Source organism: Panthera uncia, chromosome B1 (genome assembly GCF_023721935.1).
Source record: "Panthera uncia isolate 11264 chromosome B1, Puncia_PCG_1.0, whole genome shotgun sequence".
Taxonomy (NCBI): Eukaryota; Metazoa; Chordata; class Mammalia; order Carnivora; family Felidae; genus Panthera; species Panthera uncia.
In genome coordinates, this window is record NC_064811.1 from 189,224,420 (window position 1) to 189,251,060 (window position 26,641).

The 26,641-nt window shown below is 38.3% G+C and overlaps 1 long non-coding RNA gene across 1 annotated transcript in view; it reads right to left on the reverse strand.

The window, feature by feature from the left end:
• Positions 1-1,287: 1,287 nt before the first annotated feature.
• The window catches only part of LOC125923468 (uncharacterized), a 280,311-nt gene continuing 254,957 nt past the window's right edge, over positions 1,288-26,641 (reverse strand). The window contains exons 4-5 of the long non-coding RNA XR_007458052.1: positions 2,985-3,107; positions 1,288-1,603 (exon numbers count right to left, since the gene is read on the reverse strand). This is a non-coding gene — a long non-coding RNA (uncharacterized LOC125923468). The remainder of the gene's footprint in view (positions 1,604-2,984; positions 3,108-26,641) is intronic.

Below are 26,641 nucleotides of genomic sequence, written 5' to 3' on the forward strand. Positions count from 1 at the left end.
AAACCAAATGCTACCTACTTAAAACTTTCACTGTTTTTGCACCCGAGCTCCTAAGTGTTCTGAAGCATGTTGACACATTAGGACAGATTCTGAGATTTTCACTGCTTTCCTAGTGTCTGTTTAGATTCATAATGCCAACCCTTTAAATTCTATTACAGAACGCTCTTAAAACACAAACAGCAGTGAAATGTCAATCAGATCACCTGAGTTCTGGAACTAGCTCCTGACTCAGTCTTGCACACTTGGTTCATTTATTCAACTTTCTCAGGTCCTCATTTAGAAAATTAAGTGCTGGCACAGGGAATGTTGATGTTCTTTCCAGCTCAAATAGGTGATAGTCTGCTCCACTAGAAACTGAATTTTACAGCAAAGCTTCAAATTTTACACGAAATTTCCATTTTTATTATTTAAAAAGAGTCCAAGAATAAGAATGGTCAATTCAGTTTCAAAATCAATCCTTAAGGCAAGTTCCAAAACTTGTCCCTTTTTATTAAAAAACAGCCCCGTTTAAAAATCTGTCTCAGCTTCCATGTAAATACCATCCCCTCCCCCAAGGTTATCAAAGCCTTGACCTAAAGCTTCAGTGACCTCTAGTGGGGGAATGTATAAGGGTCAGTTCTTTGGCCCCTCTTTGTACTTGGAGAGAGAGTAGTTCCTTGGTCTAGGATTGTGGCACCTTCCTGCCCTGTTTCTTCTCAAAGACTAGATCATAGTATATTGGGGCTGATAGGAGTAATGGCAGGAAAAGAGGCAGTTATCATTAGAGGTCACTGGAATACAGACTGATTTCTCTAGTTTCCTATTTTACTGTTAGTGTCTTTCTGGCAACCTAACATCTTAAAGGAGTTGGCTTCTTGCAATAAAAGCTAAAATATTTCCACTAAGTTAAATCGCAAACAGGGATGAAATTCTAGTATCTACACATTAAAAAAAAATACAATCTCACTAAACAAGGAATTAGGGATATCCTGAGCATTTGTCTTTGTCACTAGTTTATACAGCACTGCAAAGTACTGGCCACTTGAGCATAAGGTAGAATGATTTGTATTTTTTTTTTTTTTTTTACAATTTTTTGTTAATTTTTGAGAGAGAGCGAGACACAATTCAAAGCTGGCTCTGAGCTGTCAGCACAGAGCCTGACATGGGGCTCAAACTCACAAACCAGGAGATCATGACCTGAGCTGAAGTTGGGCGCTTAACTGACTGAGCCACCCAGGCCCCAAGAAGGATTTGATTTCTGACTGAACACCTGTATTTTTTTTTTTTTTTAATCAGGGATCTACATTTTTCCTCAGAGTCTTAGGTAAAATTAGGCTGAAAGTAGTATTGTGTTATTTGTGTCTGGATTTCTCTTCTCCAAAAGATCATTATTTTATTCCAGATAAACTATTCAGAGTGTAGTTTTTAAAGAAGCTTTTAAAAATGTTTTCGAAGTGTCATTTTGATTTGGTCCACAGCAAAAAGATATCCACCGTCACTAGGAAAGATGTGTAACTCATGATCAAACAGCCGGGAATGCTGCTCCTGGACATTTGCACTGTCTTTCAAACTTTCTCCTGGTGCCCTGGTTGTTGAAATTCATCATGGTCACCTTGTTTTCCCCCTGAAATTTATTTCAAGACAAATTAACATGTGTCACTTATGATTAGTCATCGATTCTGTTTAGGTATGCTAGTTCATAGAGGTAACTGGCAGTGAAAAGTAAAAAGTAGATTTGGTCATTTCCCTGGCCAAAGTATTCAGTACCCAATGTGGACACAGAGTGTTAGGGACCAGGAAAGTGAGTACTAGGCTCACACACAAGTTTTGATGACACTGTCCCTGTCCTCTGTCCTTATTGTCCATTCTCCTACAGGCAAATTAATGTCTAAAGGTCTTGTACTATTTTTCCCCCCTGACAATCTGATTCAAATATCAAAGTCTCCTTAGTTGAGTTCGGCACATGGAAAGAAGTGACAAAACGTAGAAATCAGCCCTTTCAAGTTTAATTCTGTAATAAGAGCCCTCTTACTCCCAGAAAAATCCCCCCCCCAGAAAAAAAAAGTCAAAACAACAACAACAACAACAACAACAACAACAACCCATTTTGTTTTAGAGTAATCCTCTATGTGCTTTTTATGTTGTGACTCCAATGAAGACAGGAAATTACGGGTTGTTTTATGCTCACTGTCTAGTATACACTCAGTCTTTAATAAAACCAAAAGGAAGATGAGTATTATTAAGGTAAGCCTTCCAAAATGTGTGAAACCACATTTATATTTATGTTTCCTTTCAAACCCTTAAACAATTATCAGGCAAAAATAAGAATCAAGAACCCTTTCTTCTGTTTATACGTATAAAAGCCAATTTCAGAGATTCTTCTAGCCAGAGTGCCCTCTGTTTACAGCTGAGTTGACAATCTTGTCTCATATAGACATTTAGTGGGCAAAACATTCCGCACCTTAACAAGTCCCTAATGCAAAAATAAAGAAGACTGATGTCTCAGCAATAACAATAGCACACCATTATGTTCTTTTTTAACACATTTACTGTGTATGATATTGACAGATAAGAGCTTTATGGCTTAGAGCACGTTCCTTGGGGTTCATCATCTTCCAACTACCTATCCTTTGGGATTTCACCACTTTTACAAAGATATATTAGATATTTTGGTAATACACACAGGCTTTTGTTCACTAGTTTGGTTTCATAAACCTTTCAAACAACAGCATGTAATTTGCTTCTCAGCACCACGTCAGTGTATATTGTATAGTTCAACACATCTCAAGTTGAGCAGAAGTAGTCTGTCAACAGTGGGACAGGACTAACATTGCATCAGTTGTTTCCTGTAATATCTTATATGCATAAGAGCTCCAGAGACCTGCGTGTGTACAGCTTAGGCCTGTCACTTTTTTTTTTTTTTTTTTAAACAAACATCTTGCCTGATTGTTTCAGAGGCAAAGTTTTCCAGGTGGCACAGTAAGCTATGGGCAAAGTACAGTCACCTTCCCATCTGCAAATGGAATTGCTTCTCTTAATGAGTCAGGCCAGAAGTGAGAAGGACTTCCATGTGATCTTCATCCATGCATGTGAAACCATCATCTAGAGCCAGCAACGCTGCCTCAGAACTAAAACACAAAGAAAAGACTCCAACTGAAAGCTGTTTCACTGTAGCATTTTGTTTCATTTTTTTAAATATTTTTATTATTTTTTTAAAAAATTAAGTTTGAGAGAGAGAGAGAGAGAGAGAGAGAGAGAGAGAGAGAAAGGAGAGACAGACTGAGTGGGGTAGAGGAAGAGAGAGGGAGGGAGAATTCCAAGCAGGCTCCATGTGTAGCCCAACACGGGGCTTGAACCCACGAACCATTGAGATCAGGACCTAAGTAGAAATCACAAGTTGGACGCTCAACTGATAGAGTCACACAAGAGCCCCTCACTATATATACCATTTTAAAAATGTACACCGTGCCTGCCTGCCCATTTTTTACAGTAGCTACCAAATGCACTTAGGCAATACTATTCAGGAAATAAAACATGTAATTAACAGGTTTTCTAGAATAAAGACAGAAATTGAATTATATGCAAATCATGGAGAACTGCCATACCGAAAAACAAATTAAAAATGAAATTGTATTTAGCCTGGTTCCTAATGTAGATTTAAGAATGTAATTTATACAGGTAAGCAATGTTTTCACTAATCTCAAGTCTGTTTGTGACATGCTTCATACCATAGTAAAACAGTAATTTTACATTTGATAATGCTTGCTTTCCAGATGTTTAAAATATGTACTTAATAAAATATTCATAAACATCAAAATGTTGAGTTTAAATATATTGCTATCAAACTTCTCAAAGCACTCTGACTATAAAGGAACAGTCTAATGGTTATAGTTGTGAGAGATTAAAAATGGCACAGTATTTAGTTCATCTGAAGACACAGTAAATCATTTTACCTTACCTTAAAGGTAAGCTCCCAAACCTTTAGTCTTTCTGGAAGCTGTGCTTGCTTGCATTATTTCTTGCACAATGATTTATGTTTGCAAGGTTACTCTCATAGCAGTGCAATAGAGAGTAGTAACTCATTCAACATGCATTCATCATCTAGTTATTAAGCATGATCTTGGTAACCAAAAGTTACATGAACAAGTGATACAGAGATGATGAGGCTGCACGAGAAATCGAAAAGCTCACAGTGTAATGCATGGACACAAAAGTAAATCAAGGACTGTAACACAGTGTTAGGGATAGGCTACCAGGAGAGGGTAGGACTAGGTGGGTCGCAGCTCAAAGGCTTAGGATACATTAACAAGATAGTGGTACAGAGAACGTGCTGAAGTTTCTATCTGAAAGGAACAACAGGTTGGCAAAGGAGAAGTGGGGGGAAGAGAAGGACACGTTTTTTGAAATCCAAGTCCCTCTGAATGGCTGGAATATTTTTTTGCCAAGACATAGGACGTGAAAACCGGGGACAAGAATTCACCGTGCCTTAGACAACATGATAAAGAACTTAAGTTCTATTCTGAAAGCCACAGGAGGCCAACTGCAAGAAGATATGAAGTCGAGCAGTAATTCATTTTGTGTTCCTGAAAGATCTGTCCATAGTGTGGAGGATAGATTACAGACCATCATGATTGAAGACAGGTTTTAGGGAAGATGTTATAATACGTGAGAGAATTTGTAACTACTAAACTATGTCAATAGAGGTTTATGAGGTAGCATCAGTTACCAGGATATGACAACTGATCTTTGTGTGATTTGTTTTGTTTTGTTTTGTTTTGTGAGGGGAGGAGGAAGGAGAAAAAACAAAACAAAATAAAAAAAACCCTTTACTTGTAAAAGGAATTCTCATTGAAAAATAACCCAAGCAATTTAATGAAAATAACATTGAAGTTCACCATAATCTTACTATTCCATGGTAACATTTTTATCCTTCCGTGTTCTTATTAATCAATGAAATTCAGACTTTTTAATGTAATATACAATCTTTTCATCAGTTAAAGGTTTCTAATGCAAAATAAGTAGTTTAAGTTTGACTTATTGCCATATTATCACTAACTTAGTTTTTGATCCTAGAAATTCTGGTTCTTTTTGTTCAATTTATCTGTTTCATTTAACTTATACCCTATACACCAGTGTGATGTCTGGCAAGCGCGTTCTACCACAAATGAAATGAATATTAAATTTAGCAGCAGTTCAATTGCTTATATGAACGGCATAGTTTACATTATTACCAGATAAACAAAGCTAAGCCAACAGGAAATGCAAGCATTTTAAGAATTTCAATGTTCCAAACCTAATTTAAAGCTCGGAAGTTTCCTAATAACCTATTTATTGTTATTAATGAAATATGGAATCAGGATACATATTAAGAAAGAACACACTTTTGATAAAGTTAAATATGAATGGATTTATGACAACAAATTGATTTGTAGAGAGCTTATCAAAATTGGACTTAAATTGGACATTAGGTCATAAGTAGGGAGATATGTAAGGGAGTAGGGAAACTAATCAAATACTTTAGAAAGATACAGTTCAAGCTAACAGAGGCAAGAATGATGATCAGACAATGCAAATCACAAATACGGCTTTCTGATTGTATACAAGATAAAATTGCTTTAAGACCATGAATTGGGAAGTGAAATGAAATACGATTTATCTGTTTGAAATCAGACCTTTTCTTCCCCCTCATTTTATGCAGACCATTCCATTTTTATCACTGTCAATCCACTTTCATGAAACCACGTTTTTGAACTAAAACTGATACTCCTAACTGGGAAATGAGCCTACGTGTTTGTCCAATCCGTTAAGTGTTTGGGACCCAGAACTGTTAATTCATAGAGTAAGAGAGAGAAAGAACCTAGTAGAGTTTTTCTTCAATGTGCAATAAAAAATATATAGTAATGTGGTAAAAGAGCATGGTATTTTATAAACTAGCTATAACCAACATTTCTGAATACCTGTGTGTGTGTGTGTGTGTGTGTGTGTGTGTGTGTGTTTACAGGTATGTGTGTACAAACATAACAAGGTCAAAGAGGATCTTCTATATTATGAAATCATGATACCCTTCTGTGCATGAGTGAGGATCATCTGTAATTCCAGTACATGCTTGTTATCATCTGATCAGTGCCAGACAAGCTAGAAGATCAGAACTAATATAGTATGAAGCAGGTATTTTTCATTCATTGATTCGCCCATTTTAATTGAGCACTCTGCCTCAGGGATTATTCTAGGATAGCAACAGAGGAGGAAGCAAAATAGAAATGGTCTCTTTACATTCCTAACTTTCCATCTAAAGGGTAGGGAACACAATAATCAATAAATCCATTAATGATACAGCAAGCGATGATAAATGGTATGGGAAAAATATCAAGGAAAATAATGAAGAGTGTGCCAGGTATAGGGGAAGAAGGTTATTTAGGTAAGGGGTCTGGGGCAGCCTCTCTGGTTAAGGGACACTTGAGCAAAAACATGAAGGAAACTGGGGAACAATCTCTGTAATACGAGGAAAGGGTACTTTAAGCAAAGAAATGTCCAAGAGCAGATAAGTGATGTAGGAGAATGCTTTTAGGCAGTATAGCTTCCTAGAAATTAAAGGGATGCAGGATCTAAGTGAGAGGTATGTGTGAAAGGGAAGCAGGAAGGGGAGGAACTTAAATACATTGCAAGCGTGAAGCAGATCACGGAGGGGCTTATAGGTGGGAAGGTAGGGGGACACCTACTTTATCTAAGACCCTGTTAACATATGCTGTGTGACATTAATGTGAGTGCCCCCTTCCCTTATGCAAAGTACCCTAATCTGGATAGTATCTATAGTCCCTAGTAATCTCTCATGGTGATATCAGCTTTTTCGGAGTGAAAAATAAAGGCCTTTCGAAGTGTTCTATCAGAAAAACGTCAACTCTTAAACGGTAAACAATCACTGGCTGGTGCAAGAAGCATACACTGTACTAACACAAAGGGACCTTGGCCCGTTAAAGGAGAACACTAGCATAATCCAGGCAAGATTTCTGTGATGGGTCGGGCAAGATAATTTTTGTTGAACATGGGGCAAATGGGTGGGATTCCCGGTACTGTGACGTGAACACAAACACAATTTGTGAACGGATTGGATGTTGGGTACTTAAGAAAGTGAGGAGCCAAGGGTAACTCTAAGGGTTTTGGCCTTAGGATGATGTCGCCCTTTATTAAGGTAGAGAAGGACTGGTAAGGGTCAGCTTTTGTGAAGGGAGTAAATCAGGAGTTTGGTTAGGTTTGTTACATTTGAGAGCTCTATTAGAAACCCAAATGCAACTGGGTAGGTCAGTCTAGTGTCAGAGCAGAGGCTGAGGTTGAGAGATGTGGATCTGGAAAATAGCCTATGAATGCCTAAGGCTGGATGACATCACACAGAGGTTATCTATGCAGTAATGGACAAGAGTTCAAAGGAAGACACTTCAATTTTGCAAAGGTGGAGGGTGAGAAGAAATTAGCAAAGCAAACTGAACTTAAGTAGACTCTAAGGGCAGAGGAGAACCAAAGCTCATGGAGCACCAATAGCCAAGCAAGCCATTTTAAGGAAGGGTAAGCAGAGCGTCAAATCAAGACAGAAAATTAACCATGAAATGTAATAAAATTGACAGCATCCTGACCTTCATACAGCTGATTTTGGTGCAGTTATTCTTAAGAAGTAGGTCAAAGGAAGGGTGCACCATGACTATAGGTAACCCTCTTAAGGAGTTCTGAGTGTAATTTGGCACCAGGGGAATGAAGTAGGATCTGGTAAGGGACAGGAGATCAAGGGAGAGTTTTCTCATTCAAGATAGGTATTATCACAGTTTCATGTACTGGTGAGAAAAATCCAGTGCAAGAAAAATCAGCATACAATAAGGAAAGAATGTAACTGCTCAGGAATTGCCTTTAGATATAATGGAACGAGGAGACAGATAACAGCACATGTAGGAAGGCAGGGTGCTCATCCAAGGAAAAGGCAGAAGAAACAAGAATACAGTCAGGGTTTATTGTGAGTAGAACAGGGTAAACGTTCTTCCCTAATGGCTTCTCTCAGTTTTGTGGGAAGAAAGGTCATCAGCAGATGGGGAAGATGGGGATGAAGAGAGGGATTTATATACTGAGGAAGGAGGTAGAACATAATGGGTACGCCAGTAAAAATATACTGATACAGAAGATCTGCCAAACATTTGAGCCTGGAAGTCCTAATTTTAAGGGACAAAAATCACCTTCAGCTCCTTAAGAATTGGCAGAAACGGTCATTGAGTAACCATACGGAATTTTAAACCTTCCAAGTAGAGCACAAGGGTGTGGTGTAAATAGGGCATTCCCTAGGGCATGGAAGTATTCTGGTGTTGTGTAAGAAAGTACATTATCAGATTAAAAGACAGCAGAGTCCCAGGAATAGGTCAGGGTGATGAGGAAGGAACCGAGTATAAGGTCTTTCGGGGGACTGACGTAGACAGTGCTGAGCACACGATGGGCCGGGTCATGGCGTTACCAGAGTTCCTTATAGTGTTGAGACTGTACTTGGGGGGAAGGCAGGTGTGGGGATACGCTAGAGTCTGACTATCGCTGAGCTTTGTCCTTACTACTCTCTACTTCCCAGAGGGAAAGAGCAGAAGAAGTTGGTACTCAAATGATGGATCCTTAGTCTGTGGGATGGAAGCACACCTGAAACCCAGTAACCAAGGGGAACCACAGAAGCACCGTCTGCTGCATTTAACGATCAATTCAAGGAGAGAAGTATTCCAGAGGCTTTCCAACTGTACTACAGAAGCTTGGAGAAAGAAGTTTCCCAGACCTACCCTGTCTGGAAGAAAAACCCAACTCCGGGTCCCCCTCTTACACTTAACCCAGAGTAGCTTTATTCTTGTTTGTACAGCTAACACATTAAGATTGTGCAGGCTTTTTTTTTTCAGTGTTTTAATATTGAAAACAAGTGCACCAAAAAAAAAAAAAAAAAAAAAAAAAAAAAAAACCCCACAAAAAAAAAAAAAAAAAAAACACCCTTGAAAATGATGGGAAAAACTGGTTTAGAGCCGACCGATCTTGGAGATGACATACTAAAACATATCGAAGGCTTTATTTAAACACAGAAAGATCAAAAAAATAAAATAAAATAAAAAATAAACACAGAAAAGTCTACTTACAAAGCTCATGTTATTTCCATTGTACTTAAGGTCTGTACAGATTCAACTCCCATAGTTATGTACAGGCCAAGGGCAGGCTCCCCAAGATGGGCCGCTTTAGCATAAGAATTATTTTGAGTTGCAAGTAATGAGAACCCAGCAGATGCAGGAAAAGTTCTCTGCCTCCTCCTCAACTAAGTTTCCTAGGCAAGAACAACTTGTACCAGGTAGAGAGCTGTAACAGAGACTTCCCTTTACACAAAAAAAGTTATCTGCGTAAGAAGGCAACCTTGTTTTTCAAATCCTCTCCTTGCACCTTGCTGACAGCCTTCTCCCTTTTTATCTTCAGACTCTACTCCTCTCCCTACCTCATGCAAGCTTCATGTTGCCTCACTGGGTTTGGAATCTCATGTCTGTGTGGATTCCCTATACAGAAGCTCATCAAATTTGGATTTCTCCTGTTCATCTTCTCATGGCAATGTGATTCTAAAACCTACTAGAAGGACCATAGAACAGAGGAAGGTCTTTCTCCCAGACAGTTATATTCTACTCTTTCATTGTTTACACTACATTGGTGTATCTGGGCAAAAGTTACACATGATAAATGCATTTGTCATTTCTAGCATAAGGTTAAGCTTTTAAAGAACTTTTCTTAAGATACAAAAATACAATCTTTTTTCTTAGAAAATCCATGCTGTGGGAATTTTTCTGAGTACCAGGAAATCACACTGAAAGTTGATGTGAAACTTAATATTGGTGTCTATGGAGTTAAGAGTCCTGGTGGAGTCCCTCAAAATTCTTGTATTACGCCTACAAAAATATTAATGTTATTAAGTTCCTTAGATCTAGACTGAATAACATTCTTGAGAATAGGGCTGTCTCGTCATCAAGACGTGATGCCAAAGATTGCTCGATCAGAAGAAACACCTGGATCGTTCTTAAAATGTAAATAGTAATGTCAATTCTTTTTAAGGTAACCACCTTCAGGATATCACCATGAAGTCTGTGAAAGGAGCCAGTTGCTTAACAAGTCACTGGGGGAATACTTTGGAATTGAAGTGCTAACATCACAACAACTAGACACAGTGTAGCATTTATATAAACACCTTGTCAAATAGAAGTCTATTTTTTCCCAGTAGACACAGTGGGGACTCTAGTTCACTCTTGATCATTTTGAATAGAGAAACCAACTAAATAGATTCTAGATTAACAATTTTGGGGAAAATTGCTCTCCTAACACTGGGTCTTACAAAATAATGCCACCATCCTGATGATAGAATTAGGGAGAAAATGAAATAACCAAGTAACAAAAATCAGTAGGGAATTAGTGATCAAATCAGCAGGAAATCCACAGAGCTACAAACAACAGTTCAACCAGGGGACTACTTGATAAAGAGAGTCTGGAGGGAGGGGGTAGCAAAGAATAGTGGCCCAGAGCAGCAGGAAAATGGGGAGCCTCAGCAGGAAACAATGCAAGCTGGCGGGGGTCCACTGAAAAGTTAATTGAAGCAACAAGCTGAGAGCCCTCTAAGTCGGACAGCAAACTCAAGGAGACAGATGGAGAAGTGCAGCAAGAAGCAACTGAAATACCAAGAAGGAAGAGAGAGCAGACAATCGAATGGATGAAGACACATCAATCTGAGCTGAGCCTTGAATGATTCTTGGTCCTTCTCTAGGACGACAGATGTAACTGCAGCAGCTAGCAAACAATCAGAGCAAACGGACAGCCAGATGTTAGACACTGGGGAAAATACGCATTTGAATGATATGCTAAGACATCTGAAGTCTGAATTACTTGTTTTAATGGTCCATTTAAATGGAGTTCATTCAAAACAGAAACAAACCAGGAGTCCAACCAATTATTTTGAGCAACTAACCTTCAGAAGAATATAGTAGCCCATACAATTAATAAATCACGGACACCTGAAGTTTTAGACTTCTTGTTTGGAAGACAAGATTATGTTCGACGAATAGGAGCGCTCGTCTCACAGGTTCTAGGACGTAGCTAACTTCATACACAAGTTGCTGTTGCTCTACAAAATGTGTGAAAACATGCTTGCTGGCACTACGAGACCTGCTTTTCTTAGATTTTAGACATGGGGACACAGGTGGCATTAGATTTATGCCAGGTCAGACTGGAGGAAAAAGTAACCTTAAGGCATCACTCTATTTTCAGGGCTCCCACTACAGAAATTAAACATTATAAAGAGGCAGAAAGGAGTACCTAGGCAAACCCAGCTGAGATTACTTCTCTTTCATAACAATTATGCAGAAATGGAGGTTACCACAAAATACATTCAAGGATTTGGACCCCTTATTCTCAGTGCTGCATTTGGCGTCTCCTCTTTTTAAGTGTTTTCTGACTAGTCAACAGCAAACTCCTATCACTTTCAGCATTGCTACAAAAAAACACGTAATTTGAGAGGTTTGAGTACTCTCTTCAATAAGAGTATATAGAAAAGATCCTCATCATTTTAAGGAGTCCCCACCTATATCTTTAACCTTTCTTAGCAGATATTTAACAAGTCTCCGTGTATATACTTACTGACAAAACAATTAAGAAACAGTTAATTAGGGTAAGTTAGCAGTGAATGGCAGGCATTTTGTGCAAGTGCAGGAAAGCAATACTTTCAAGAAGGACACATAGCAGATCAGCAAACAGATGTGAAAAAATCACTCCTCAAAGAATATTCATTAGTACAGTAGTTGGAGTGTAAAGTAAGTTAACGTCAATTTTACCAGAAACCTTGAAATAGAGAATCCTAGATCCTCCTGAATTCAGATAGGACACTGTAAATGGTACCTTAAGACTTAGGAGCAATAAGATAATTTGATGAAAGATTAAACAGTGCATGAAAGAACATCCTTTCTCATAGGATAAACTAATTCCCCAAGAGCATAAGCTTTTGAGTCATTTGCTTCACATAATCAGAAATGAATTGAGTATAATTTACATGGAGTCTGATCTTTGATTTACATTTACGTTAAGCTTATTTGAATGGATATTTTGAAAGCACGTAAATATCAGATAATGTACAAAGATTAAAATAATCTATGTTCAGTTACCTTGTTAATTTTAATATTTTTATACCTGAAAGAGGAAAGCAGCAGCCTCTTAGCCAATAGGCTGTCCATATCAATCCTAAATGTTATAGTGAAAAATATTAGCACATTAGAGATATTTACTGTAGGTGGGGTTTATGTCAAATCAACAGTTGAATTTCCTTCTCTTCACCTAGGTAGGATTTATAATTAATGCACTTTTAGTATGATTGCACTCTAGCAATGTAAAGGTTTCTCTTCTCCTGGTGCATATTAGACCTACAGTACTTAAGCACAGAGTCCTAGGATAGTCATTTAGGAGACGGGTTTCAGTCAACTCCTGAAGAATGCTTACAGGATTTTATATAAATGTATGTATAATGGTTAAATTACTCTACAGTAACTGTCTCTAAGCATTGCATTAAGACTTTCTCTATTCAGAGGTACACAAATGTTCCAACATTACATGGAGCCAGTTAACACCTAAATTTTAGTTGAACGTGAGCCACCTTTACGCACCCTTAATTCTAAGGCCATTACATAGTATTTTAGTCCTTTGCTTTTCCCTCTCTCCTAGATTTTTGGGGTATCATCAGAATTTGGCTAAGATCATGGGAGTGTGTTTGAACCCTGACCATCATATTTCATGAATCAAGCAAGAAAACAGATGCAAGTTGTTGTGTTGGATTTGTTACATAAAGATGAAAGTTACTAAAAAATTGCCCTGCCTGATGAACTTTTAGTCAGCACACACAGTTGTTAGAACAATCATCTGTATTTTACGTGCAGCTAAACATAACATTCTTTATTTTTCCTTATTGTAATGAATTGCTTCTGCGTGTCACTTACAATTTCTTGTACATCATGACAAAAAGAGGCTGGAAAAAAAAAAACATGAAAGGACAGAGGAAGAGACAGCAGATGTGGCCCTGGAGGAGGGGGAGGGTGTCTGGACGGTGGACGACCATGGGGATGGAATACTGGGGAGAGACAGGTGGGGAGAAGGGACTGAAATGAAAAGCCCCATGTGGGGAATGTAAGAGGAGTCTGAATCATCCTCTAAAGTTTTTATTTGAACTTGACTCTCGTTCTGTCATTTCCTGTGGTCTTTAATACATTTAAGATAGGATTTGTCGAATGTTACTTGTCAAATAGCTTGATTTTGTATACACGATTGCATTTATCGTTTATTGTAGGTACTATCTTCATTTTACAAATGAGTTTAGGGATTAGACATTACTTCCAGTGAGTACACCCGATATGAATACTGGCAAAGCACAGAACATTTTTTACTTACATGCAATTAACTATGACTTTCATTGTATCATGGAAGGCATTTTCAGGCTGAAGTTTATAGTATTAAAAAGTATCTTTAAATAGGCTTTTGGGAAAATCCCAAAGAAGGAATCTGCATTCATTATCTGCAAAGGAGATGGTATCTGAGAAGCTTACATTGATACTTTACCATCAAAGTTTATTTTCATCATTGTTGAACCATTTCTTGGAGCCCTGATAAATGTGAAGACAAAGGAACGGGGAGAAAAGGTCTCTGACAATTATTAGCCATGAGCAGTACTTAAGGAGAACCAGATTGTGTATCGGGAGACCTGTCTTGGAATTCCGGCCCTTCCATTTCTTAAATTCTAAGCAAACCCAATAACCTTCTTGAACCTCAACACCCTCCTCTGAAAAAGAGGGTCACACTGTACTATATACCAGCAACAATTTTCAGAGATCCAAAGGATATCCTGCTGCTTCAAGCCAATTGTAAAACTGGAAGTTACTGTAGCCCATAAACCCCAATTTAATTACCATCCATGTCCTGATCATCCTACCTATTTCTTTGCAAATCCAACCTGCTTTCCTCTTTAGTTTTCATTAGAAATACCTGCACTACATTATCGAACATTCTACTGTATGCCAAAAAGATGGGAAATAAAACACATTGTGTAGTGAACCAGAATAGCTTTTATTTTGATTTCTGTTTCTAACTTTTAAGAAACTGAGCAGTGAACAACATTTTAGAAACTACAAAAGCTTTTAAGCCTCCTGTGGAATGCCTGCTGCTGGAGAAAAGGTCTTTGAATATGTACAAAGGAAAAAACATGATTCTGTGTGCACTCTCCTTGCCTCAGAGCCTAATGGTCATACATATAAAAGCATCAAGAAAAGTTAGCAGGCACATTTTCTAAACTCCTCAGATATATGTTTATGCCACGAACAAGAAGGCAAAATAAATGGATAGAGAACAGAAGTGATAAAATAGACATTTCTACCAGGGCTTGGGGAAAATATAGAGAAACACCTTTTCAAACTCAAATATATTACTTTATTTCTTAAACTTATGAACATAGTCTAAGGTTATTTTCTAACTAACTGCTACAGTAGTTGTATTAGCAATACAATTCTGCCACTATTTTCTCAATACTAAAATCATCCTGAGCCTGAATATCCTGAGTTATTCATTCATTAAAACCAATTCTCTCACACACAGATAAATCTGTTTTGGTGTCAACGTTCAAACTTATGCCCAAGTCTTCCAATGTGTCATCTTAAAAACAAGTACTTATTCAAAGGGGGTTGATTCAATTTTGTCTTGACATCTTTAATAATCTATATAGTCCTTTTTACGTCAATTAATCAAGTGAAACTGGGGTTTCCTGTTCAAAAGCCAACTACTCCTTTGTCCTTTGTTCTTTTACCAAGAGTATGCAATTCTAGACCTACACACCAATTTTGGATCTCATTTGCTTGGCAATCAAATACCAACAACGGATCATGAAGAAGCAACAGAAGGCCCAAGAACCTACAGTGAACTTCCAGTGCATTTAAGTAAGTGTTCTAGAGCTGGGCATATACTGATCATTAATATGGATTCTGCTCTTGAAGATTAAGAAGTGTAATAAACCCAAGTGAAACAAGCACTTAAGCATTACAGAAGGCAAGGAATCTAAGGGAAGCAAATGCGAAGCCCATTTCCTGAGAGCCACTGGCATTACTCATGGGGACACAGAGGTCTTAGCAAGAAACTGCAGGTTAAGAGGATTTATTTCAATTGTTACAGGTGGCATCTATTAACATGCTAAAGATCCAGAGATAAAAGCAAGATAACCTAGGGGATAGAAAGAGAAAACCAGGGAATGGTGGTTTCCTACTGCCAGACAGGTGGATTCAGGCAGGTATGCCCAGTGCCATGAGGGTAGGACACATCAGATGTCGACATGGAGTAGGGAAAAGGCAAGCCAAAATGAGGGAAAGGAGACAGAAACTTACCGTCAGGGCAGACTATGCAACAGGCTCAGTACAATATGAACAAGAAGCCCCCCGCCCTTTTTTTGTAAGAAGCAGGGAAAAAAAAATGCTGAATATACTCAATATGTTTCTCTCTTCAGTCTCCCTGTTGACAGGTCCTGATCTTCTCCCCCAGCCTATGTTCCATTAGCTCTTGACTTTCACTTATGAAACACCTCAGATATAATGAATCTCAAGACATGATCTCAGAGTACCAGACCTAAGTGCATGGTCTTTCTGTGCATGAATCCCTCTGCTACGACACCGGTTATATACCCAGGAAACTGGTGATGCCAACAGTCCTGACACTAAATACCAAAAGCCTAAAATAAGACACCATTAGTTGGAATTGAAGTGTACCCAGAGCAAAGTGTATCTCCAAGTATATAGGGATATCCAGATTGGCATCCCCATAGGACATGAATTCTAATGGCCATTTGATAAACTGTCTAAGTACAAGTCATAAAGGAGTTTCTGGTTTTGTTTGCTAGATGGGAAATGTTATAAACAAAAAACTCCAGAGGGAAAATAGGTGCTCGTGCAGGAAGAAGCGAATAGGATTTAAGGCCAGTTTGTTTTAACATGGCTACTGGAGATACGTAAAGAGGTTAAAAAGGCTCCTGGAAAGAAGATCTTGATCCTGGTTGTCAGAGAATGCATTTGGCAGTCAAGAACATATAATCAACGGTACAAAAGTAGTGCATGAGTGGGAGCTAAGTTGAACATCCTGTTCTAGAAACTTGTGCCTGTCCAGGATGGTCAGCACAACATTTTTCAGTCTTGAAGAAAAAACGATTGCTCAGTGAATCTTTGCAACTAGTAGAACATCTCTGAGCTAGGTTCTAAACTCAGTCCCTAATTTCTCTTATTAGTGAATGAATACAGGTGCCATGCAAAAAACCAACATGGGGGAGAGATCCAGGGAAGAAGACTCCGTAAGAGGTTTTCACTAGGGTGGCTGAAGAAACAAGGAATCCTAGATAGATACTGAAGCCAAGAGATCAAGTTAAACACAATTTTGCATTTTGCCAGTTTTGATATATAAACCCAGTTGAGCACCCGGATTAACTAATGGATTCATTTAGAATGATAATTCACAGGTTTTATTGATTTTGAGAATCTGAAAGTAGCAGTAATAATTCAAATTCTCTTCCTCATGCTTATTAACATCTAAATTCTGGTTTTCTTGTCTACGTATAAAATATTAACTTGGGGAGCTGTCAGCAGGATACTCTCATGATCATAGCTATTTTCCACAATTTCACATTCTATGTGTGCCTATCCACACAACCCATTCATTCCTTTGGTTTTGACACTGTAGCAATAAACTGATTACCTATAGGTTGATTCATGACTCCTTTATAGCAGGTATGTCTCCAAAAACTGTATTTATAATACTGGCATACATCCATGTATGTTTTGTTAAGGGAGCATAAACATTAACACCCATCTATTTTTAATTTTACACATATTGTTTTATGTTCATATGAAACTATGTATGTGATGTGCATATATACTCATGTATAAAAATTCCATATGCATTTATAGAATTAAGAGGTTCTTTATTTTAAAAACCAGGGTATGAAGTAATGTTCATTTGTCTGCTTTATCATTACATCCATGTCATAGGCTAATTACTGAGAAAGGCACTCTAATGAAATCATGGCTAGTGTATCGTGAATGTTCTCCCTGTAAAACAGCAGGATTTCTTCTATACTGTATGCACCATATAATTACTTCACTTGAATGCAATACTTTAATGAAGACCAGTTTAATTAAATTAAATTTCTCCCTTGTGGTATCTCCATCAAAATGCATCATACCCTCATTATAATATTATCTGTAGGAGTCCAACATTATAAGTGCTATAAGGAGGGTTTATTTTAATGAGGGCAGCAATAATAAACTATCAAGTTACACAATACAATATTGTAACTGAAAGTCTAGTATTAAGTTCACAACATACGCGTTTTAGTTCCTAATTATTTTAGCCTGTTTACATAGCTTTGTTAGAGGCAATGCCATTCAAATAATTGTCTTTTGAGTGATATTTATGACAAGTATCTAAACTGTTGTAATAAAACTTATGTAAGAAATTAAACAATTTCTTTCCATTTCAGTGGTTATTATCGTAGGTTTGTTTTAAACAGTAGTCATTTCTATTTCTAAGAGTTCTGGTTATACCAAAGGTATTGCAACTTAAAGACTTTCAATGCTAAGGGCTCAAGTTGGGTTCAAGATCTTCAACAAAGACCATGCACTAGGTGATTAAGAGGAGTTTAATCTGGTTACTTGTAACTGGTGGGATTTTGAGTGATCCCAATAGCTTATGTCTGGATGATATTTAAAACTGTATCACATTAAATCATAATTAGGTCTTTTAAGTATACTTAACAAGGACAAATAATGGGCCTTCAATCTATGTATTCCTTTAACAAATAATGCTTGAAAAATGTGATTTGTTTTCATTTTCTAGTTTTACAGCTTCATTTTCTTCAAAGAATCCTGGTCCAGATTTCCATTGCACATGGTTTTAGAAACCAAGATACAGTATATAGCAGGCAGAGCTCTAGAACCAGTCTGTCTGTTTACCAGCCTCCCTACCAAGAGCTCAGATTCATCCCAGTTTCCACTTTTTTCCTTTCCTGTAGGGGTGCAGTTGGCCATTGAGCTTTAGTGATCATACTACCTATCTCCCCAGTCTGTCCACATCTTCATGTGTACTTCCATTCTCTCAATTCTGGTTGACTGGAATATTGTAGGAGCTCCTTGGTCTTTATGCCTTCAGACTCAGCCCCTTCCACACAAGCCCTCATAGTGCTTCTAGATACCAAAGAGCCTACACTGTTTTATTCGAAGTTAGACTAACCAAGAGGCAGCCCTACTTTGGGCTCTGCCCTTTAGAGAACCTTAGCCTTTATTTCCTCAAGTCCTATCACTCCCCAAGGTGTAAGGGATACACAAGGCAAACATTATGTGGCGATCCAGAGCCTATTACATCTTTAATCCAAGACCATAATCCGTCACCATCACTGACTCAGCTTCTAAGGCCTCCTTAAATCTCTTCCTCCAGTCGTCCTTCCTAGGCCTGAGAACTGGCCCAGGGGCATCGCTTTGGGGATAAGGAACACAGAACTTGGGACAGATGGGTAGGCTGAAGTTGTTGGAACTGCGGTGGGAAGGGGACAGACCAAGAGATCTGGGATCTCCTCTTACTGCCATATTATCGTGTGGAACCAAGTTAGCAGAAATCAAGTCCTAAGATATCCATGAGTTATCATTAATTTCTCACTGGTGTGTATATGATTGCTTTGATGAGTTTGAGATATAACTGTGCATGTGTAATTCAGGGAGAGAGCCTAATACTTTGTTTTTAGACCTATCATACAGAGGTGTGTGGTGAAATGTTTCATCAACAGTATCTGTTTGCTTCAAACAAGAGCTTCAAATTTGAGATGACCACACATTGAGTGCAAAAATATTTATAGGAATCTAAGGGTGGACATTAGTTTACCTAACCATCCTAAATTTCAAGCCAATTACTATTGGTAACCATAGGGCTGAGGAGATGCCAAAGATTTAAGTTATATAGTCATTACTAGTGACTAGCAACTAGGTCCAGATATAAATGGAGCCAGTCACTTCAACTATAGCCTTTGTTTTCTTCCTTGTAACATGTTTTTTTTTTTAATAGAAAAGATCATATATTCTATTATGACTTGCCCAGTATATAATTTATCTTCAATAAAGGTTTCAGAATTTGATTCTCTATTCTATGATATTTGCTTAAAGAATCTCTAATTCACGTTTTCCCAAGCAAACAAAACTCCTACTGGAAATTTAGTAAGAAAACAAAGAAAAAGTTCTATGCCTGGACTTCCAGACCTTTGAACAGAAATGAGGAAATACAAATGGAGAACATTTGCAAACTTTGTATTCTTCGTGACATTTTCCATGTGTACATCCATATCCATGCCAATCTTTCTGGAAAGTATGAGCGGGTGCCAAAATTCCTTGTGCATTCAGAGAAATGACTAAACTAAGGACCACCCTGTTTTTGTGTTCTCCTATCTATACACTTTGATTCCTCAGATTAAGACTCAATTCCATCCTTATGATGCCCTGCCCTGTACACCTGCCTCTACAAAACCCCAGGCTTCTTTCCTTTTGAGCTATTTCTCATTAAAGAACATTCTTCCAATTGCAACGGAATGGATCAATTCCTCTCCTTAGTTACCTGTTACACATAATTTACAACTGCATATTTACTTGCAACTCAAGGTTACTGTTTGTTGTGTGTCAGGGTAAAGAGTCCAATATCATTATTCAATGACTTATAGCTCATTTCTGCAATGACCACAAGGTCCTTCAAAATCAAAAGAAAACTATCAGGTGTTTGTTCCTTCTTGACCACAACAGTTTTGGTGTTGCATATTCCCTTTCTCAAGGGCAACCCTATCCTTTTAAAAAATGCTCATTTAGTCTACTTCACTGTTTAATAAAGTAACCACTAGTTACATGTTGTTATACAAGCTTAAATTCTCTGGAACTTAAAATTTCATTCCTCAGCTGCACTAGACCCCCTTCATGTCCTTAAGAGCCATATGTGGCTAGAGACCACCATACTGGAGATGCAGATATGGAGTTCCAAGTTTGTAGAAAATGCTCACTGAAAGTGATGGTAGAGTGCTTCTGGTACTCAAAACTATTAGGGCATATATTAAGCAAAAGGTACCACGCAAAGAGAAATACATTGATAAACTACCCAGCTGTATCCTCACATTTTGATTCCTTTCAGCAATAGTTTTCTGTACCCTAGTTCTTTAGTTGAGGAATTTAGACGGCATGATCCCTTCCAAGTCAAAGATTCTTACCTTCAACATGGACTTCTAGAGTACTACTAGTGATAATACCAAACATAAACTCAGAAGTTTAAAGGCATCTTTGCCTACTCAAAATAAATAAATAAATAAATAAATAAATAAATAAATAAAAGAAATATCAACAACTGCAGCAGGAAATATTTGGTCTTAACAGAGGTTAATTCTGATTAGAGCTATATGGAAGAGACCTGTCAACTGGGGCATGAGGAATGGGTGGCATCTTGACAATGGGAGCAGAAACAAGACAGTCATGAAAAATAAAAGCAAAACAAAGAAACAGTGATAAGTACAACAAGTACTGAAAGATTTCTGTGGCTGAAACCTGTACAAAAGAAGTAGGATGTGTAAGAAATGTGTGTGTTGGGGGGCAGGCTGCAGCAGTTTATAAGAGGACACTGAACTCGTAAGTAGGTATTTGGAATGCTACCTCAGGCCAAGGAAATACTGTTCTGTACCTTCTGAGACCAGCTTTATCTACAGTTTGAGCAAAAAGACAGGGTAAGTAAAAAAAAAAAAAAAAAAAAAAACACACACAAAAAAACAAACAAAACCAAGCCCATTACATGGTTTTGTAACTAGGACCTAAAATAAAGTTCCAGCAATAAATAGGAATGGTGAGGACTTTCTGAAGGCTATTTCTGGACCCCAAGTACCAGAATTGGCAAGTAATTGAGAAAAATCAAGGACCGTTTCATAAAGGCTCAAATAATACCACCAAGTAGAACTCCAATACATTATCATTCTCCAGTGAAAGCGTTCCTTACTGCCAAATGACTCTATGTGGTACAGGCAATTAAACATGCTAGCAGAAGCCAAGAATAGGTAATAGGATCAATTGTAAATTCTCTACTTTTCCTAATGACTCAACTTGACTTCCACCAACATTTATTGACTTCCTGCTCTCTATGGTTCTCTAATTGTCTTGGGAGTCACAACAGATGAATGACAGAGTTCCTAACCTCAGAAAATGTTTTATGGCTGAGATAAACATTAGCATGTAATAAAACGTATTCAAACAGTCTGCTAAGGCCAAACCACATCTGGAGTGCTCTCCGAGCACCGACGACCAGCATCTCACCCATCATGGAGCTTCGGCATTTGTTTTGTGGAAGAAGCGGGGTCTATTTTGCTGGACTTCTCTTCAGTGGGTAACGTGAGAAAACCCTATTTGTAAGAGAGCCAATAGTTCGTGTATTCCAGTAACAAAAAAAAAAAAAAAATGGGCTAACACCTGCATTTATTGGATAGCGAGAAATGCTTAAAAAGGCACCCATAGGGATCCGGGGAGGAAACCCTATGTAGACCGCTGGCTTTTCTGTAGAACATGGTAAAGCTTCAACCACTGATCACAAGATTAATTTTAAATAAGTTACTCTAGGGGTGCCTCAGTGGCTCAGTGGGTTAAGTGTCTGACTTCGCCTTAGGTCATGTTCCCATGGTTTTGGAGTTCAAGCCTCATGTTGGGCTCTGCAACAACAGTGCAAACCTGCTTTGGATTCTATCTCTCTCTCTTCCCCTCCCGTGCTCACTTACACTCACTCTCAAAAAAACACAATAAAAAAACCCCAAAAAACAAAAAATAAAAACTCTAGCTTCAATATGGAAGACAAGGGTTTGAGCCACTAGGTAGCTAAGCCACTAGTATAAATCCAAGGGTATGGACTATTTTGGGTTACTTAACATGTATTGTGTTGGTTTGGTCTCCTTGAAATAAACTGCTGGTGTTCAGTGCACTACGGTACCACAGACTTCAGAATTCTTGTAGCTCTCAGAGAAGTGTGAACTCTTGTTAGACCTTACATACCTCCATTCTTCAAGTTGGGAAACATACACTCATGCACTTTTCATCAGTTTCTCATGGTATCAGTGGTCTTGCCTAATGGACTTGGTCCGATGTCATCTACTTCTGAGCATTTTATAATGTGCCTTTTTAGAAAGTTGTTCTTTTTTGCACCGTTTCTATTTAACACCCTACTGTATCTGTCCATAGACCGCCTCATCATGTGTTTGCCACACAAAATGGGAAAGTTAGTTGTTTCTCTACAACCCAGTTGTGTTGGTTCAAGCCTCTCCACTGTGCCTACTTTGAAGCCATACTTAGCACAAGCCCATCTTAACAAACATGAACTAGATACAGATATTTTTATCAAAATGTTTCATGGGGTATCAGAGAAAAAGAGTCATTTATCTACACAGCAGAAACTCAATCAAATTCCCCACAAGACGTCTGTATATCCCACCTAAAGCTTTTCTCCATGGCTTGGTGCATTATTGCAACTCTCTTCTTTCACACAACGTCTAAAAATCATTTCTATTACCTTGAACTACTCAGTATCTGCCTTTAGTTAGTACATACCACTCAGCCAAAAATTAAGTAGTTTAGTAAATACAATACCAAACCATCTGCTATTCAAGCATGTGCCTCAAGGCATCACCCACACAAAACAGGTCCTTCAACGGGGAGGTGAGGAACATTCTGCTTCTCCTAATCTCCACATCTTATAATATAGACAGATTTGTTCCTTATTCAAATTACTAGACAATTTAGTGAACACACAACTGAAATTCTTCCTGATAGTATTGTTTTCCAAGAGAAATCTATTCCTGTTTAGGATAACCAGACATGAATTCCTGTTTCAACAGTGAAATGCTAACAGTTTTTCAATAGGAACGTAAAGATACCTAAAGAGAAATAATTAGAAATCATGATGCCAGATTGCTTTACAATTACCACTGTGCTCCCAAGTTCCTTGCAAGCTCTTCAATTATACCAACTCCAATTCGAACTCCGGACTTGCTTTTTTCATCATGCTTGCATCTCCCAGAGACAAAGTGCAAGGTAATTGTTACTTTTGTTTTTCATATTTTTATTTATTTATTTTTTTGTCTCTTACCTCTCCCCCTTGAGAGCATCCTTTAGACTATCTTAACCACTGTCGATTTTCAGACACAAAATGTTCTCTTTGCCTTGGATTTCAAACCTCATTTTAACTGGTTGTAGTCTGTAGATGTTTGTGCAGCTCCCTTAAGTTTGGGGTTGTTTTAATGTCTCTTTTAATGCTTCCTCTCTCGTTCCTTGAATTATTCTTGGTCTTGGTCATTTTCCTTTCTAAATAAATTTTGAAAACCAAAGAGGTAAACAAAGGTGACAATAATACTAACAATGTACAGTAGAGAAGAAGTGCAAGCCTCAGCACTTAGGGGTCTTTATTCAGAATCCCTGAAATCCATTTCAGGCTTTACTAGTAGACAGAGTTCTACTTCAAATAACATACCAAGTGAAATTTTTGAAATATGACATTTATTTCGCCATTTATTTTTAACAGAAGTGTTCTTATTTAACATGTACTCAGGCACACCTGTAATAAAGAGCTAGGATCCAAGATCATTAGTTCAACTGGGTCTTTTTAAGTACACAAGATTAAAATAGGGCCTCAATTCTCAAGGGGCTCCCACATCAGTATTAGAAATAAGCCCAACACATCTGTAGTCTTCCCTGAACTGGGTTGGTGAGGAAAAGGTGAAGTTGTCAGAAGTAACCAGAAATAAAGCTTCAAGCAAACACTAGGTAAGTTCAATTTTCTACGTGGATTAACATTTTGAAGTCTTGTAGCAAGCGTGTGTTACATGGGACCTTGAGTCCTTGTTCTGGTCTTAACATTTCACAGAGCTGCCTGATTCTACAGAAGTCCACTGTTTCTTATCAGGATCAGCGTTTTAGGGTTACCCAATTTCCATCTGAGTAAATCTAGAGCCAGGTGAAAATAGTATCAGAACCACAAACGATTCATCACAAAGAATCAATCCTGGAAGACTGCCTACTCTGCATATATTAAAAACGTACAGCCAACTACATATATATGGCAAAAGAAAGTATGTGCTAATTATACCTGGGATCAATTAACTAAGGGTTCAGTGATACTAATACCCAAGCTTCCCTATTTCAATGATCGTTCCTCCTATCACAAGAGTACATGTGATACAGGAACACTTACAGGTTTCATCTTTGTTTGGAGGCTCTGGGCCTCTATCTGAGGAGAGCTCTCATTCCTGGTCCAATCCACAGGGAGGATCTTCTGGAGGTTAAGGGCTGTGGCCTTCCACCTCTAGCCAAAGAAATACACCCATGTGCTTTAGATCTGCTAGGAAGGTTTGCTTAAGTTAGATTTCAGCATAGTGTTTTCTATTACATAACTTTTTGTAATAGCGCAATTCCTTAAGAATATGTACAAGTTGAAAAGTCTGTATCTTGTCCTTTGCTGCACTTTCAAAGCCAACAGAGGGACTGTGGTGTGCAGACAAGTCTCACCAGGGTTGTGGAATTTGTTCACCTCTCCCCAGAGGAGGACCATGAACGAGGCAGTTGGTAAGTATTTGTTTACTCCCACCAGAGACATGAGGCCAAAACCAGGCTGTGTATAGGAAAACCAACCAGGCTCCTGGACTGGCACTCAAGATTCAAACACAGTTCTTTTCTGGCATTTTTTTCATGGTTCTCTCCATCCCCAGGGCATGCTGATTATTAATACTCATCAACCACTGCCAAATGGTGCAACCCCAAGGGAAATGGGCCAGACCCAAATCCCTGCTGTTTTAATCAAAGTTAAAGTGCAAAATTTGTAACATACCCTAGGCATCTACAGTTTGTAAACCGGTCTTTGGCAATATGAAGATGCCGGTAAACTCAAGTGAATGACCAGATGCTGCAAGCCTTCAGAAATGGAACTTACTGGGGCATTTAGGGATCTGAGACAGAAATTATACGCCATGGAAGCAAACCACTAGCTTAGGGGATTTTTAGTCCATCATTAGAGGACACCAATACCTCCTCTAAAGTGAGCAGGAATGGAGATTCTCCAAGAGTACTATGGGGCAGAGCCTTTACCTGGGAACACCAGCTTTCTGTCTGGTGCATCAGCCTGCAAGGATCAGTATTGGTTTCTCTGAGACCTCTCATTAGGAATACTTCAGTGAGCAGGGAAGGGATTCTGGGTATCTGGCATAGCCCTACATGAAGGCAAAGGGTTTCAGAGTCCAGGCACAGAAAGGAAAAAAAAAAAAATTCTAGGAAAAAGCTCCTCGAGTGCTCAAGAAGTTAGAAGCAGTTTAAAATAGCAAGGGAAATAAATTAGCGTAAGTACTAGACATCTTTTAAAGTCTGGGAAAGATTTTAGGCTTCATTTATTTAGTTCTTTAAGGAGAATTACCAGCAGATGGAATTAAGAAATTCAAGAAGAAGCTACAAGAAACAGTAGACAAACATGAGATCTAAAGTTGAAACGTAGAAGGAAAACAATTGACATATGACTTATTGGACAGCAGCACTAGATAATAGAAGCAGGTGAATATTAAGATACGGAAGTCCAACGTAACTATTTTTCAATTAATATCTACAAATGAAAGCTCTACATATAGCCACGTTATTGTAAATAAACTCAAATCTAAGACCGCACATTCATTTTCTTTTTTTTTTTAATTTTTTTTTTAACATTTATTTATTTTTGAGACAGAGACAGAGCATGAATGGGGGAGGGGCAGAGAGAGAGGGAGACACAGAATCGGAAGCAGACTCCAGGCTCTGAGCCATCAGCCCAGAGCCCGACGCGGGGCTCAAACTCACGGACTGCGAGATCACGACCTGAGTTGAAGTCAGACGCTCAACCGACTGAGCCACCCAGGCGCCCCTCGCACATTCATTTTCTGATGGGAGAGTTCAACTCAGCGGTTCCCAGACTTAAGTATAAAGAGCCCGAGACAAACAGATACAGTTTGTCTACCATGTGACCAGTATTAACTTCACAGTTTGATTTCTTCACGTATTAATTTCAAATAAAAATACTCTCCGACTCCTTTCCCAAAGGGAAGCTTGTAATTTAAATATCAACTTTGTATTGAAAAAATAAGACCATAGGGTAATTAAATTGAAATACACACGCTTATGAAACAAAGTCTGCATCCATGTGCAAAAAACTTTATAAACAGACATGCTTAGATAGGACTATTAAAACAAAGTCCGCCATTTATTCCAATTTCACCGTTTCATGTACTTCATTTGGGGAGCTAGCTTTTTGGTCAGTTGGCACTTGAAATATTGCAACTAGGACACTAACAGGTCCTTACACACAATTTGCTCATCACTGTATTTAAAATAGTCCCTTCCACCTAGTACAGTGGTCAGCAACGTGTAACCCATGAAGCCAAAGACACCATCCAACTGTCGAGGAGTACTGTCTCGTTGTGACACAGAACACTAGCTGTCGACATCTCTGTCTTGTTCTGCTTCGCCACTACAATGGCATAGTTGAGTAATTCCAACACCAACTATAT